The 13,308-nt window shown below is 34.0% G+C and overlaps 1 protein-coding gene across 1 annotated transcript in view; it reads right to left on the reverse strand.

The window, feature by feature from the left end:
• NAALADL2 (N-acetylated alpha-linked acidic dipeptidase like 2) overlaps positions 1 to 13,308 on the reverse strand; it is an 895,965-nt gene that overhangs the window by 535,028 nt on the left and 347,629 nt on the right. The gene's annotated exons all lie outside the window — the stretch shown is intronic.

Raw genomic sequence — 13,308 nt, forward strand, 5'->3', positions numbered from 1 at the left:
AATGATATAATATCATATGCTGAGCTACATGTCAAGGACCTTTTGGGTTGCTCTTAGGCAATATCAGGAATATTTCCTAGAAGAGGTAGGAAATGAATGGGATCATAAATTACTAGAAAATAAAAAAAGTGCAAGAAGTTATTTCAGAACAACAGATCCTTGTTTAACACCTCTATTTAACTTCATTTTGGTGGCAGGTGGGTTGGGGTGGAAATGGGGAGCCCAATAGAAGAACTAGGAGGAGACAGAAAATTTAAAAAAAATCCAGCCTCATGGCTGGAGCTAGTAAGTGAATAAATGAGCTTCACAGTGGCCAGAAAACTCAAGGTCTTTGACTACAGCATGTGAAATGAACCAGTGAGCTGAAGAGGGTTTGGCAGTTCTGAAGAGAACAGCAATCCCAGAAATAAGGGTGAAACAGATCTCTGAAAAGGACAAGGATGGATTCACTGGAACAAGAAATAAACCACTATAAGGTGAGTAGCACAGCAGTGTCCCATGACTGGTCAGTGGGCAGAATATCAGAGATGAACTATGAAACAATGACTCGAATTATTCTCTTTTCTTACAAGTAGTTTCGAATGATTCTGGATTTGGTAGGATTTTTTTTATGCAAAATGCAAGTTTCAAACTATAAAAAAATGTGAATGAAAGAGATGACTCCAGACAAAAGAATCAACATCATTAAATGGCCATCATGGGAAAACAAAGGTGTGAAAAGGGAGTGTGGTAAGCAGCCAAGTTAACTGAGATCACTATGTATGTTGCAGATTAAGATTAGAATTATACAGTGCTTATTGTGCTGGGCCTTGCATGACAGATAAGTGTAGAGAATATTAAATAAATACTGGACACTTGGAAAGGGTTTTGAGCAGAGAATTGGTACCATACAAGTGGATTTTAGGAATATTGATCTGAGAGTGCTATGCAGAAAAGCACAGATCTGTAAAAGGGAACACAATTAAAACAACACAAATAGATTATATTCTTGCCAGACACAGAATTTAGTACTTAGTATATATTATTTCACATTATTTCCATGCTTTATATATGACAACTTTTCAAACTAGCTATTGTTATTTCTGTTTTATGGAAATGATTGTAAAGCTCAGAAACCTCGAGATGCTCAATAGCTAGTAAGCAACAGAAGTGGACTCAAAGTCTGGTTCTTTTAGACTCTAAAATTAAGGTCCTGAAGTTGCTCAACAAGAAGTAATATCTGCATTTTAAAAAAAAAAAAAAAGAGAGATGTCTCTGGAAGCAGAAAGGTGAAGGTTCACATGAGAATTCTCCACACGACTGCTAAACTTGGCAAACCATTGCACAGAGTCATAGCAATAAGGTAATAGAGTAAGCAACTAAGGTCTCAATTCTGGATGTATAGAAGAATGAAAGTCCTATTAACCACCCAGAATCAGAAGGAAAACTGTCTCTGGGTAAAGAGAGGTCAGAATATTCTAAATAATTATATTTAGCATTTGGATTCTTAGGACAGTTATTATTATAAAGCCTTTATAAATAAAGTAAGAAATCCTTCTCACCTGCTCACATTACAGTTGGTTGTGTTCTGAATGCTACAAGTGCCTGCACAATGACATCCTAAAACTATAGTCTCCCAGGCCATAAAATGAGTACAAAAGCTGTCAAATATCCAGCCCATGGAAAGGCTTTAGGATTAATGAGAGTGACCACAAAGTGCTTTGAGCTCCACAGAACAGGCACAATACAAATGAGCCACATTACACCAGTGACAAATACTATTCATATACTGTCCAAGAGAATTGAAAAAGAAAAGAAAAATGCACTCTCCTGTTGCTGCTTCTGATACTGCATGCTGTCCTACCATCACTTCTTTTAATTCTTTTGAGGTTTCCCTGAGGGGGAGAAAAAAATATTTCCACTTCATACCCAATCTATGGAGTGTGCTGGGATATACAAATTGGACAGATAATAGGACAGTCTATACCCACTTTGGTGATTGCAGCCATGAAATTAAAAGACACTTAATCCTTGGAAGGAAAGTTATGACCAACCTAGATAGCATATTTGAAAGCAGAGACATGACTTTGCCATCAAAGGTCTGTCTAGTCAAGGCTTTGGTTTTTCCAGTGGTCATGTATGGATGTGAGAGTTGGACCATGAAGAAAGCTGAGCATCGAAGAATTGATGCTTTTGAACTGTGGTGTTGGAGAAGACTCCTGAGAGTCCCTTGGACTGCAAGGAGATCCAACCATCCACTGTAAAGGAGATCAGTCCTGGGTGTTCTTTGGGAGGAATGATGCTAAAGCTGAAACTCCATTACTTTGGCCACCTCATGCGAAGAGCTGACTCATTGGAAAAGACTGATTCTGGGAGGGATTGAGGGCAGGAGGAGAAGGGGATGACAGAGGATGAGATGGCTGGATGGCATCACCGACTCGACGGACATGAGTTTGAGTGAACTCCGGGAGTTCGTGATGGACAGGGAGGCCTGGAATGTTGCAATTCACGGGGTCGCAAAGAGTCGGACACGACTGAGTGACTGAATTAAACTGAACTGATACCCACTTTCTCATAGTACCTTTGGAATAAAAAGAATTAAAAAGAGCAACATGCTTGCAAGGTGGCTTCTAAGAACACATGAATCATATGAAAGCTAGATGGTTATTTTTAGAATGTTTTATATTAAAGTCATTATTTTCTTTTAGTACAAAAGAAGACACCAACTACCTTCTGCATGAATTCAGGATTTATTTGAACTATTTGAAATTTCAAAATTATTTCAGGTTTCAGTTAAAAAAAAATCAATGACATGCTAGACTTATAAGATCCCTTAGCATATCTATAGTCTATACTGATCCAGAATTGACCTAATATTCACTAGTTTTCCATAAGCAATAAGAAATTCTAAAAAGATTATCTAATGTCATACTAATGCCATATCATAATATAATGCTTCAATAGTCTAAATCTGTTATAGTTATCAATGAAAATTCATAGATTCTTTAAATATAGTTGCAATAAATTTTCATGAATTCACCTCTATGCTAATCTTCTAGGTTTAGGAATTTACATAATATTGAGATGGGTAATACTCAGTGGGGAAATAATAATATATAGAGAAAAGAATTAGTTATTCATTGAGCACAGCTCTGGATAATAGAGAAGTAAGTAAGATATAAGATGATAGTATTGGTGAGACTCATCATACTAATTTTAGCTGTAAGAAAAACTGGAGTTTTATATATAATCTAGTTAATAAAATAATTGGGAATCAGAACTCACATAATGAAAGATTCTCTTTAACAATGAGATTGAAATCTCTAAGTTCTGTATGGAATATTTTCAATTAGAGTATATTTTAAAGTAATATCATTGAAACTTTTACAGTTTTGTTTTCAAGTTCCCAAATTAACATACATGTAAATATAACATGCATAACATACACGTGCATATATACATATATACACTCAGGCACAAACATACACATAGATTCACATATAACAAAAAATAAATTACATTATAGCTTTTGAAAACATGCAGATTAATTACTGGAAAATTATATAATTTAAAATGGTGGTTCTCAGAAGCATAATTTAAAGAACAAAAAATATAAAATCAGAATACTGAAGATAATATATTTCATAGAATAATAATCTCTATTTCTCTTTTGTGGCTCATAGGTGACTTTACCAATTCTTAATTATTTAAATAAAATACATTAATGCATTTTTATTACAAAGACAAGGACATTTTAAATAAAGTGAAGGGTCATTCTGACCATGCCCCACATTTCAAACCTCCATACCAGTACCACCAACATATCTTAAACTTTATAACACTAATATTTTCACACATACAAATTTTAAATTAACTACATAACATTTTTTCCTTTCTTTTACTTAAAAGATATTGTAATATACTTATCATTGTGGATTTTTTTTTGCACTCAACAGTTCTTAAAGACTTTTTTTCATGGAAGCTTGCAGAGATGTATTTTACTCTTTTTGGATACTGCATAGTATTCTGAGAGAGTTAATTCCTAGATAGGTTGATAATGAGTCCGGGGTGCTAGAGGAAGAGAAAGGGGCCTGGGACCCTCAAGGAGGAGAAAGGGACAAACTTTTTTTTCTGTGTTTCTCCATCTTAGTCACTATTTATAAGGCTTCCCCAGACAACCATTTTGCCTTTTTGCATTTCTTTTACTTGGGGATGGTTTTGATCACTGCCTCCTGTACAGTGTTACAAACCTCTGTCCATAGTTCTTCAGGCACTCTATCAGGTCTAATCCCTTGAATCTATTTGTCACTTCCACTATATAATCATAAGGGATTTGATTTAGGTCATACCTGAGTGGCCTAGTGATTTTACTTACTTCCTTCAACATAAGTCTGAATTTGGCAATAAGGAGTTCATGATTTGAGCCACAGTCAGGTCCTGGTCTGTTTTTGCTGACTGTATAGAGCTGCTTCATCTTCAGCTGCAAAGAATATAATCGATCTGATTTCACTGTTGCCCATCTGGTGATATCCATGTGTAGAGTTGTCTCTTGTGTTGCTGGAAGAGGGTGTTTCTATGACCAATGTATTCTCTTAGCAAAACTCTATTAGCCTTTGCCCTACTTCATTTAATACTCCAAGGCCAAACTTGCCTATTACTTCAGGTATCTCTTGACTTCCTACTTTTGAATTCCAATCCCCTATGCTGAAAAGGACATCTTTTTGGGGGGATCTTAATTCTAGAAGGTCTTTCAGGTCTTCATAGAACTGTGCAACTTCAACTTTTTTGGCATTAGTAGTTGGGTCATAGACTGGGATTACTCTGATATTGAATGGCTTGCCTTGGAAATGAACAGAGATCATTCTAATGTTTTTGAGATTGCACCCAAGTACTGCATTTCAGATTCTTTTGTTGACTATGATGGCTACTCCATTTCTTCTAAGGGATTCTTTCCCACAGTAGTAGATATAATGGTCTTTTCCCCATTCCAGGCCATTTTAGTTCACTGGTTCCTAAAATGTCAATGTTTACTCTTGCCATCTCCTGTTTGATCACTTCCAATTTACCTTGATTCATGGACCTAACATTCCAGGTTCCCATGCAATATGATTCTCTTTAATATTGGACTTTACTTCTACCACCAGACACATCCACAACTGGGCATTATTTTTGCTTTGGTTCAGCCTCTTTCTTTCTGGAGCTATTTCTCTGCTCTTCTGCAGTAGCATATTGGGCACCCACCAACCTGAGGAGTTCATCTTTCAGTGAGCCCATAAGGCCAGACATATTTATCTATAACTGATGGAGGACAGCAGAAATGTCACCTCAAATTATAACACTTTGGCATAAGGATTATATTGAGTTGAATGCAACTGAGAAGAAGCTAATACCAATAATAATAATAATAATAACAACTCTCTGCCCTTCTCTTTGCTTAAAAGCAGGACGTAAATTTGCAAAGGTATTCCATCCCCTAGAGAAGGAAATGGCAACCCACTCCAGTATTCTTGCCTGGAGAATCCCATGGACATAGGAGCTTGGTAGGCTACAGTCCACGGGGTCACAAAGATTTGGACACGACTGAGTGACTTCACTTTCACTATACACTGAAACTTTTTTCTTGTCAGACAGGTCTAAAGTGCCTTTAAAAAAGAACTGATATTATAACCTCCTTTTACATATGTTCCTTCTTCCTTATTTTGATATTCTATTTAGAATTTCAATAGTACCAGTGAGTTAGAGCTTCTTTGGGGGTGTGGAGAGCTAATGGGTTTATGTTTAATAGAAATTTGAGAACTGAGATAATTACTGAATTGGCTTTCTTCAACTCATTATCCTACTCAGTAGAAGTTAATGTATCCTCACAATATTAATTGAACCAAAACAGTTTTTTTTTTTATTTGAAGGCGTCATATATTTCAGCTGACAGCACACTGATGATGAGTTTAAAATGTAAAATTGACTATAATACTAATTTTTCTTCCAATATTATTGAATTAAATAATTTATGGCCAATGGATAACAGTGCTAATTATATCCAGTTTCAGAATTATTCAATAATTATTTACTCTCCTCTGCTTCTGAGTAATTAATTAGAGCAGATACATCTTAGTTTACATTGCCTTGTCTCATAAAAAGGACTTAGCATTATTTATTGGACGTTTTAAAAATCACTATGTTTTGGACAGTTTTGGTGACTATCTAAGTTGTTTTCTTTTTTTTCTACATTTTGCCTGCTAATTTTCTAACTAAAACTTAACTGCCATTCATTATTCAGCTGGATTTCAATTCTACTAAATTCATTCAGTTTTGTGTTTTTTGTTTGTTTTTTTTTACTTAATGCACCCCGGAAAACAAAACAAAACTGCTTAACACTCTATAAAGTCCAAATTAATACTGATTTACCCCTAGGTTTTATATTTTTAAATCTTTTGTATTTCAAAGAATATTATTGATCATTAAATGCACCAATTTAAGCAACACAAATTCATATTCTTACTTGTTTTCACACATTATCATCCACGTACATTCATATATTGAGTCTCAAGCACAATTTTCACACTTTTTTCATAGTCATCTCATTTAATGCATTCTCTGCTGGATAGCTAAAGTCTTAAATTATTTAAAAATCATGTTATAAGAACTGCTTGAATGGAGAAGAGAGATATAGGAGCTAATTTTCATGCTAGCCACAATTTTGTTCTTTTGTTGAATTTATAAGTGTTTAGCTAAGTATATACAGTAATGGAAACTGTATATCATTGAGAAGACTCAGCATTTTATTACACCTAACTTTTTAAAAAGTGCAAGCCTTTCTCATTTTTAATATCAGTAATCTTGTCACTAGCATAATACTTCTTATATTACATCACCTTTGTCATCATGATAGATTCCAAAGTTATTTAAGCAAAGACATTGTTTCTAGCAGCAAACTACTGATTCAATTACTATAATACTAAATACTCTCTTCAGATGCAGATTATGTTTCAAAATTAATTAATTTTGCTATACCTAATTGTGAGAACTAGTAATTTGGAAAAAAGCCCACATATATACACTTTAAAAATGTATCTGCACCATTTTCTATTTTATTTCTCATCACAATACTGTATTGCACACACACATGCTTCCGTTGTGTCTGAAGCGACCGTGTGTCTCTTTGCAACCCTGTGGACTGTAGCCCTTCAGGCTTCTCTGTCCAAGGGATTCTCCAGGCAAGAATACTGGAGGGGTTGCCAAGACCTTCTTCAGTGGATCTTCCTGGCCCAGGGATTGAACCTGCATATCTTGCATCTCCTGCATTGGCAGGTGGATTCCTTACCACTGGTGCCACCTGGGAAGCCCTGTTACACTAAGAGGGCAGGTGAATCTGCTATCTTAGTAAGTCACTGGAAGAATAAATCTGTAAAAGTTCTCTGCATTTGTTAATTTATTTGCCTGAAATAGATTCTTGATTGGAATAATTTTTCTAAGGGTGTAAACATCTTTATGTTTCTGACCATGTATTGCCTTTCATCTAGTTTTGTAAAAGGGTTATGTTTATTCACAATATCAATAATGATAAATTAGCATATACACTTTAAAAACAACTTTATCAAAATTTAATGTTGAGATTTTTTTTTTTCCCCTTAGTTTTGTTTTGTATTACATTGTGCTATTTTGGTAGTTTTAAAAAGCAATTTCAAGGCTGGATAGAATTGCATAAGTTCATGTCTTGTGAGGGTTTTTGCTTAGGTTTTAGTTTGTTTTAGTGTTTCTCATTGTGTTATTGTTTTCATACATTTTCTCTATAAATTGTGGTTGAGCTATTTTATTCTGTTAGCAATATTAGATTCTGTTTCACTTTATCTTATCATTAAAAATATTTGTGTGTGTAAACATGAGTCCATTGATCTACATTTACACAGGTATTTAGAGAGAAAAGCTAAAGAACCAAGAAAGAAAAGTTTATTTAACAATTATCATCCCATAAGAAAACTTTTCTACTTAAAAGTACTTCCTTTTGATAAGTTATAATGTTCATCATTTATTCTAAGTTTACTCAGTGTCCCCAAAGGAGAACTCATCAATATTCAATCTTTAAAACTTTCCCCATACCTTTTTTCCTCAGCCAAGTGAACTGTAAGCATTTTTCCTGCATAACTTCACTATATATTTTTATCTTGTAACTCTGTAGATCTTTCACTTTAACCAGTTTTGAACTTGGATCTACACTAAAATCAAGACCGCTTTAATGTTTGCTCTTTTGATATATCTGTACCTATCGACTCATAGTTACCAGAGTCAAAGGAATATTACTTGAACACATTACAAAGCCATGTTTTTAATAATGTATTTTTGACTAAAACCTGCACGGAAACATCAGCCTTTTTTCTGACTTGTCACAATAAAGAAAAGATTTTTTGCTTCAAGTTTTGGGAAAAGCCTTTGCTTTTGAGAATATTCACTTCATCAATTAAAATATATACTTTACTTATATAAGTCTGTTGATCAGAAAACATAAAATATTTCAAGGTTTGTTAACTATGTATAAGCAGTTAATAAGTAGATCACTTGTGTGTTAAATATAGATGGAAAAAAATGGATAGACCAAAAGATATTGAATATTTGAAAGATATTAAATACACATAAGGCATCTGTGCACTAAATACTCATATACTAAAAATATACGAGCACTTAATATTTATTAAGTCCTTAATTCTGCTAGTTATTGCTCACAAGGATTTGGGGTCCAGGTGTCCTCTGCCTTAGAAACACTAAATCACTGACTGCTCAGCAGGCTAATGGGAAAGCTACAAGTATTAGGGAGGCATATTCCCCCCGTTTCCTTCCCATAGAATAAATGTATAGTACATCCCCCTCATGGGCCCCTTGCTTGAAACCTAACTAACTCTGGGCCTGCTGACCTTACAATCATTGAGGAAAGGTGATGTGACAGAGAGATAAGATGATTGTATACATCAGAATTCAGGTATTGTGCCCTTTCTAACCTGCCTGTACTTTATCCTAAGAATATTAACCTATCTCATATTTCTCCTCATATCTCCTTATGTGTTTAAATTGATTTTTTTTCTTTCTTTTTTTTAATTTTTACTTTATTTTACTTTACAATTCTGTATTGGTTTTGCCATACATTGACATGAATCCACCACGGGTGTACATGCGTTCCCAAACATGAACCCCCCTCCCACCTCCCTCCCCATAAATTGATTTTTTTTAAAATATGTGATTGAGCAATTTAATTGGTGAGGCTCTATGTTTTATGACCACTGGTATAATTTGCCTTATGGTATAATTGGAGGCTACCTTTTCTATAAGGTAATTTGTTTAAATGAAAAGTTTCAATTCCAATAGTGATCTCACCCTAAAAATTAGCATATGTATGTGTGTGTATGTGTGCTCAGTTGTGTCTAACTGTTTGCAACCCCATGGACTGCAGCCTGCCAGGCTACTGCTCTGTGGAATTTTCCAGGCAGAATACTGGCATGGGTTACCATTATGGTCTCCAAAGAATCTTCCCAACCCATGGATTGAACTCACATCTGCATTGGCAGGTGGATGCTTTGGGTTTTTAATTACAAATAAATTATATATTTACTAGGTATATCAGTAACTAGTGATTCCCACTACTTGAAACAATCAGATGCTGAATTCAAGAATGGCTAAAGTTTATAAAGAACTTGATGACAGAAAAATGAAGAATGCCTCAGTTTTCCAAGAATTAACTTGTGTCTCTTATAGCAAAAGAGCTGACTCATCAATGGGAATATTCACAACACCTTTCAAGGAACTCTTCCCTCATATTTTAATGTTTAATAAGGATAATGCCAACCAATGAGTTATTTAAAATTAGCTCACTTCTTGGAAAGAATAATCAACATCTAAGAGATTACACTCATCCCAAAGATAGCAATCCAAACTATCACTCTGCTTGATGGAATTGTTCTTTAGTGAATAGCTGTCCAAACACAAAACATTTATTTTTTCTTACTTTGTCATTTGACATACGAGTTAAAAGCTTCCCTATCATAAAGACCAATTTAAGTAAATGTCTCTAACATCTATTCACCTATTGAATATTTTGCTTATTTGAGCAATATAAATTTCAACACACAAAGAAGTATATGAACTATACACAGACACAATCTCTTTTGTGTCATCCTCTTCATAAAAAGCGGAAAGTAAAATCTGTAAGGATTTAAAGTGTGTTCTAACAGTTTAGACATCAACCTAAAGTTCAAGTTAAAAGTGCTTTAAATACAAGGAAAATGTCTTGAATTCAGACAGTCAGATGACTTTTACCACTATCAGAATTTAGACAGACTTTGGGCAGAGGCTTGGGCATTTAGAAGAAGCTTGCTATTATAAACCATTGTTTACAGAACTCTTCTTGTCTTTTAGAATCTGGCCATGTGAACTCATCATTAGGCTCTGATCTTTCCTGCACTTGGAATTTTCAGATCAATCTCTGGTTTCTTGCCCACAATCTTCTATAGCCCCACACAATTAGTCTACTGGTGGCTCTGACAATCAGTTTTATTACAGTTGAGCAAGTCATTGACCAATTAGTCAGTGATATTACAAAGTTATTTTAAAAATAACTCATTAACAAATAAAATTCATCACTTTGTTCCTGACTTTTGGACACATTAACCTATGACTACTTTTCAGACAGACACAGTCATATTCCATGCCACCCCCCATCATTGTCATCAAATGAAACTGCTTCCCATTAAACATTCTCTGATTATGAGCACATCTTCTGGCTTGCTTTTTCAACTTCTCTCCTATAAATTACTATTTTTTTATCACATGTTAGAGATTCCCCCAATTCCTTAAGCTCATATTATATTTCACTTCAATTCTTTTTTCCCCTAAAACATCTCAATACCCAGTCCTTTTTTTTGAACATAGGTGAAGTGACTCAAATTTTACCCCCAGTCCATACTCTCCTCTGAATTCCAGACTGATGGAATTCCCCTCTTTCCCTGAATATTTGCGGGTATCATACTATACATCCACAACAAAAGAAGGGAAAGCATAACTCAAAGCTTCTCCTCTTCCTATAGTCCCTCCTTAGTTCAGGCTTCTCATTGTACCTATGTACCTGGAATCCTAAACTCTAAACTGCCCCACTTACCTTGCCCACCCCCCCCCCACCCCCGCCTTCTCATACAGCATGCTTGTGTCACTCTTTGCAAAGGATAGAAAGGGTTTCATTAATTTACTCCACTTGTCCCAAGTTTGCTCCACCTATAGGATAATAGCCTATTTTATTCACTCTACATCTGAAAGACCTGCCAAGTTTAAGTGAAGGCCTGATTATGCCTCAGATGATCTGTTGCGTCTGTTACTCATGATACCATGTGAATATCTTTAAATTCTATATCTATTTGTGTAATTATTTGACTGACCATCTTATTCTTTAGACTGGAAGCTCCATGAGAGAGCAATGCTATGTATTTTGCCCAGTGTTTTCCAGTGCTTTAACAAAACGCCTACAATGAACAGGTAATTGGAAATATCTGTCAAGTAAACTAGCAAATGAGTGCAGGGGAAGACTGTCATTCTGTTGTAACACTGTTCCACTGTATCCATGCAGGCTTTCTCTGTGCTTGCTTCTGGTGGCTTACAACTCAACTGTTTGGGATCTTTTAAATCAAACAAGAGATAATTTCCAAAGAGATCCAAATTTTAAAAATGCCATGATTCAAACAGTATATGTGCATGAGAGCAAATGAAAGGAATAGTTGAGATTATATTGAAAAGCAATTGACTCCAATTTCTTTTGTTCCCCAAACCCACTTCCCACAGTCACTTTCTTTAAATGTCCCTCCTTAAAGTGTTTCTGGTACTTACATTCACAGCACTATTTCTAGATTTATCAAATATCTGAATAATATAAATTGATTTCTTGATATTAAAAAAATGAGAATTTAATTTATCCAACCCATCTCCACTTCTTTTCAAAGCTTAACACATACAATTATGCTGAGTTCTAATTTTAAATAACATCTGGCCCTTTACATTTCAGCAGTATCTTTCAAGTTTTCCCTTTGAAAAATACCTTTTATTTTTAAAATTGTGCAATTCACAGTTTCATTCTTATATTTGCATATCCTAAAAGGGTACATTAACAAATGTATAATCTGATTATGTTCTAGTGTTCCTTCTGCAAGTTTACACATTAAAGTTTTCCTAAAAACAAGAGAAATCTTGCTCCCAAAGTGTATCGGTTAAAATATATTCAATAGTTCATATACATTTACTTTTTTATAAATGAAAAATGTTGACCTATATAAATTAATATACTTATAAACCATCTGAAAAAATTTGGTAGTTTCTTGGGACAAAGAGGGTAACATAAAAAAAGAAAAACTTCTGACTTGATTAAATAAAGCTAATTTATCCCTTGGTTTGCTATAGTTTTGCTTTATACATCACAAATTTTAAATCATACTTTAATTTAAATTTAACATAGATACAGAATTTCACTAGCAAGATGAGTAAAAAATCTAGGTGAGATTCACCAACCTAAGAATTCATTGAGACAAATTACTCAAAGTAACTGCTGCAAATATTTTTAGAAGTAAAAATAGACATTTCTAATTCAATAACATTTTAGATACTTTTTGTCAGAAATAGGTAGTTAGATAGTTCAAGCTATTTTTTTTGTTTCCTCCCTTTTCTTTAAAGTAACAGAGTATAAAATAACATCTACAATGACCTTTGGAAATTTGAAATGACTTTGGATACCTTTATGACCATAGGATTAGGGTTTGATAGAATTTTGCATTTATAATTAAATATCTAACATTGACATTCAGAATTCACAGAAGACAACTTAGATTCACATAGAAAAAGTATCTTCATATGCAACTAAATTATTTAAGAAAATAGAATATTTTATATTCAGAAAATAGAATGCACATATATCTTCAACTAAGAAATTTAATGTAAACAATAAAAGTAATTTTTGATTGACAAAGATGTGTGGGCATGGGCACATTGTAAATATCTATACACAAAGTCAGTGAAAATGAGGTTTGTTCTTGCTTGTGAATAAATTTACACTTCTATAAATACTCAAGAATACATTAACCCAAATTTTCCCAATTCTTTTAATTTTTAATTCTTTAACTATTCTATGATAAGTATTTGATGCTCAACATAATGAATGTCTCTAAAGACAATTATTCAAATAAGTCCCCCCAAAAGAGTAGAGGCACATTTTTTAATTTAATAAAGGCAATACAAAATCATTAGGTAGATAGCACATTTTATATTCAAATAAATAAACCAGATTGACCTATTTACCATATGGCAGTC

This window comes from Budorcas taxicolor, chromosome 1 (genome assembly GCF_023091745.1).
Source record: "Budorcas taxicolor isolate Tak-1 chromosome 1, Takin1.1, whole genome shotgun sequence".
Taxonomy (NCBI): Eukaryota; Metazoa; Chordata; class Mammalia; order Artiodactyla; family Bovidae; genus Budorcas; species Budorcas taxicolor.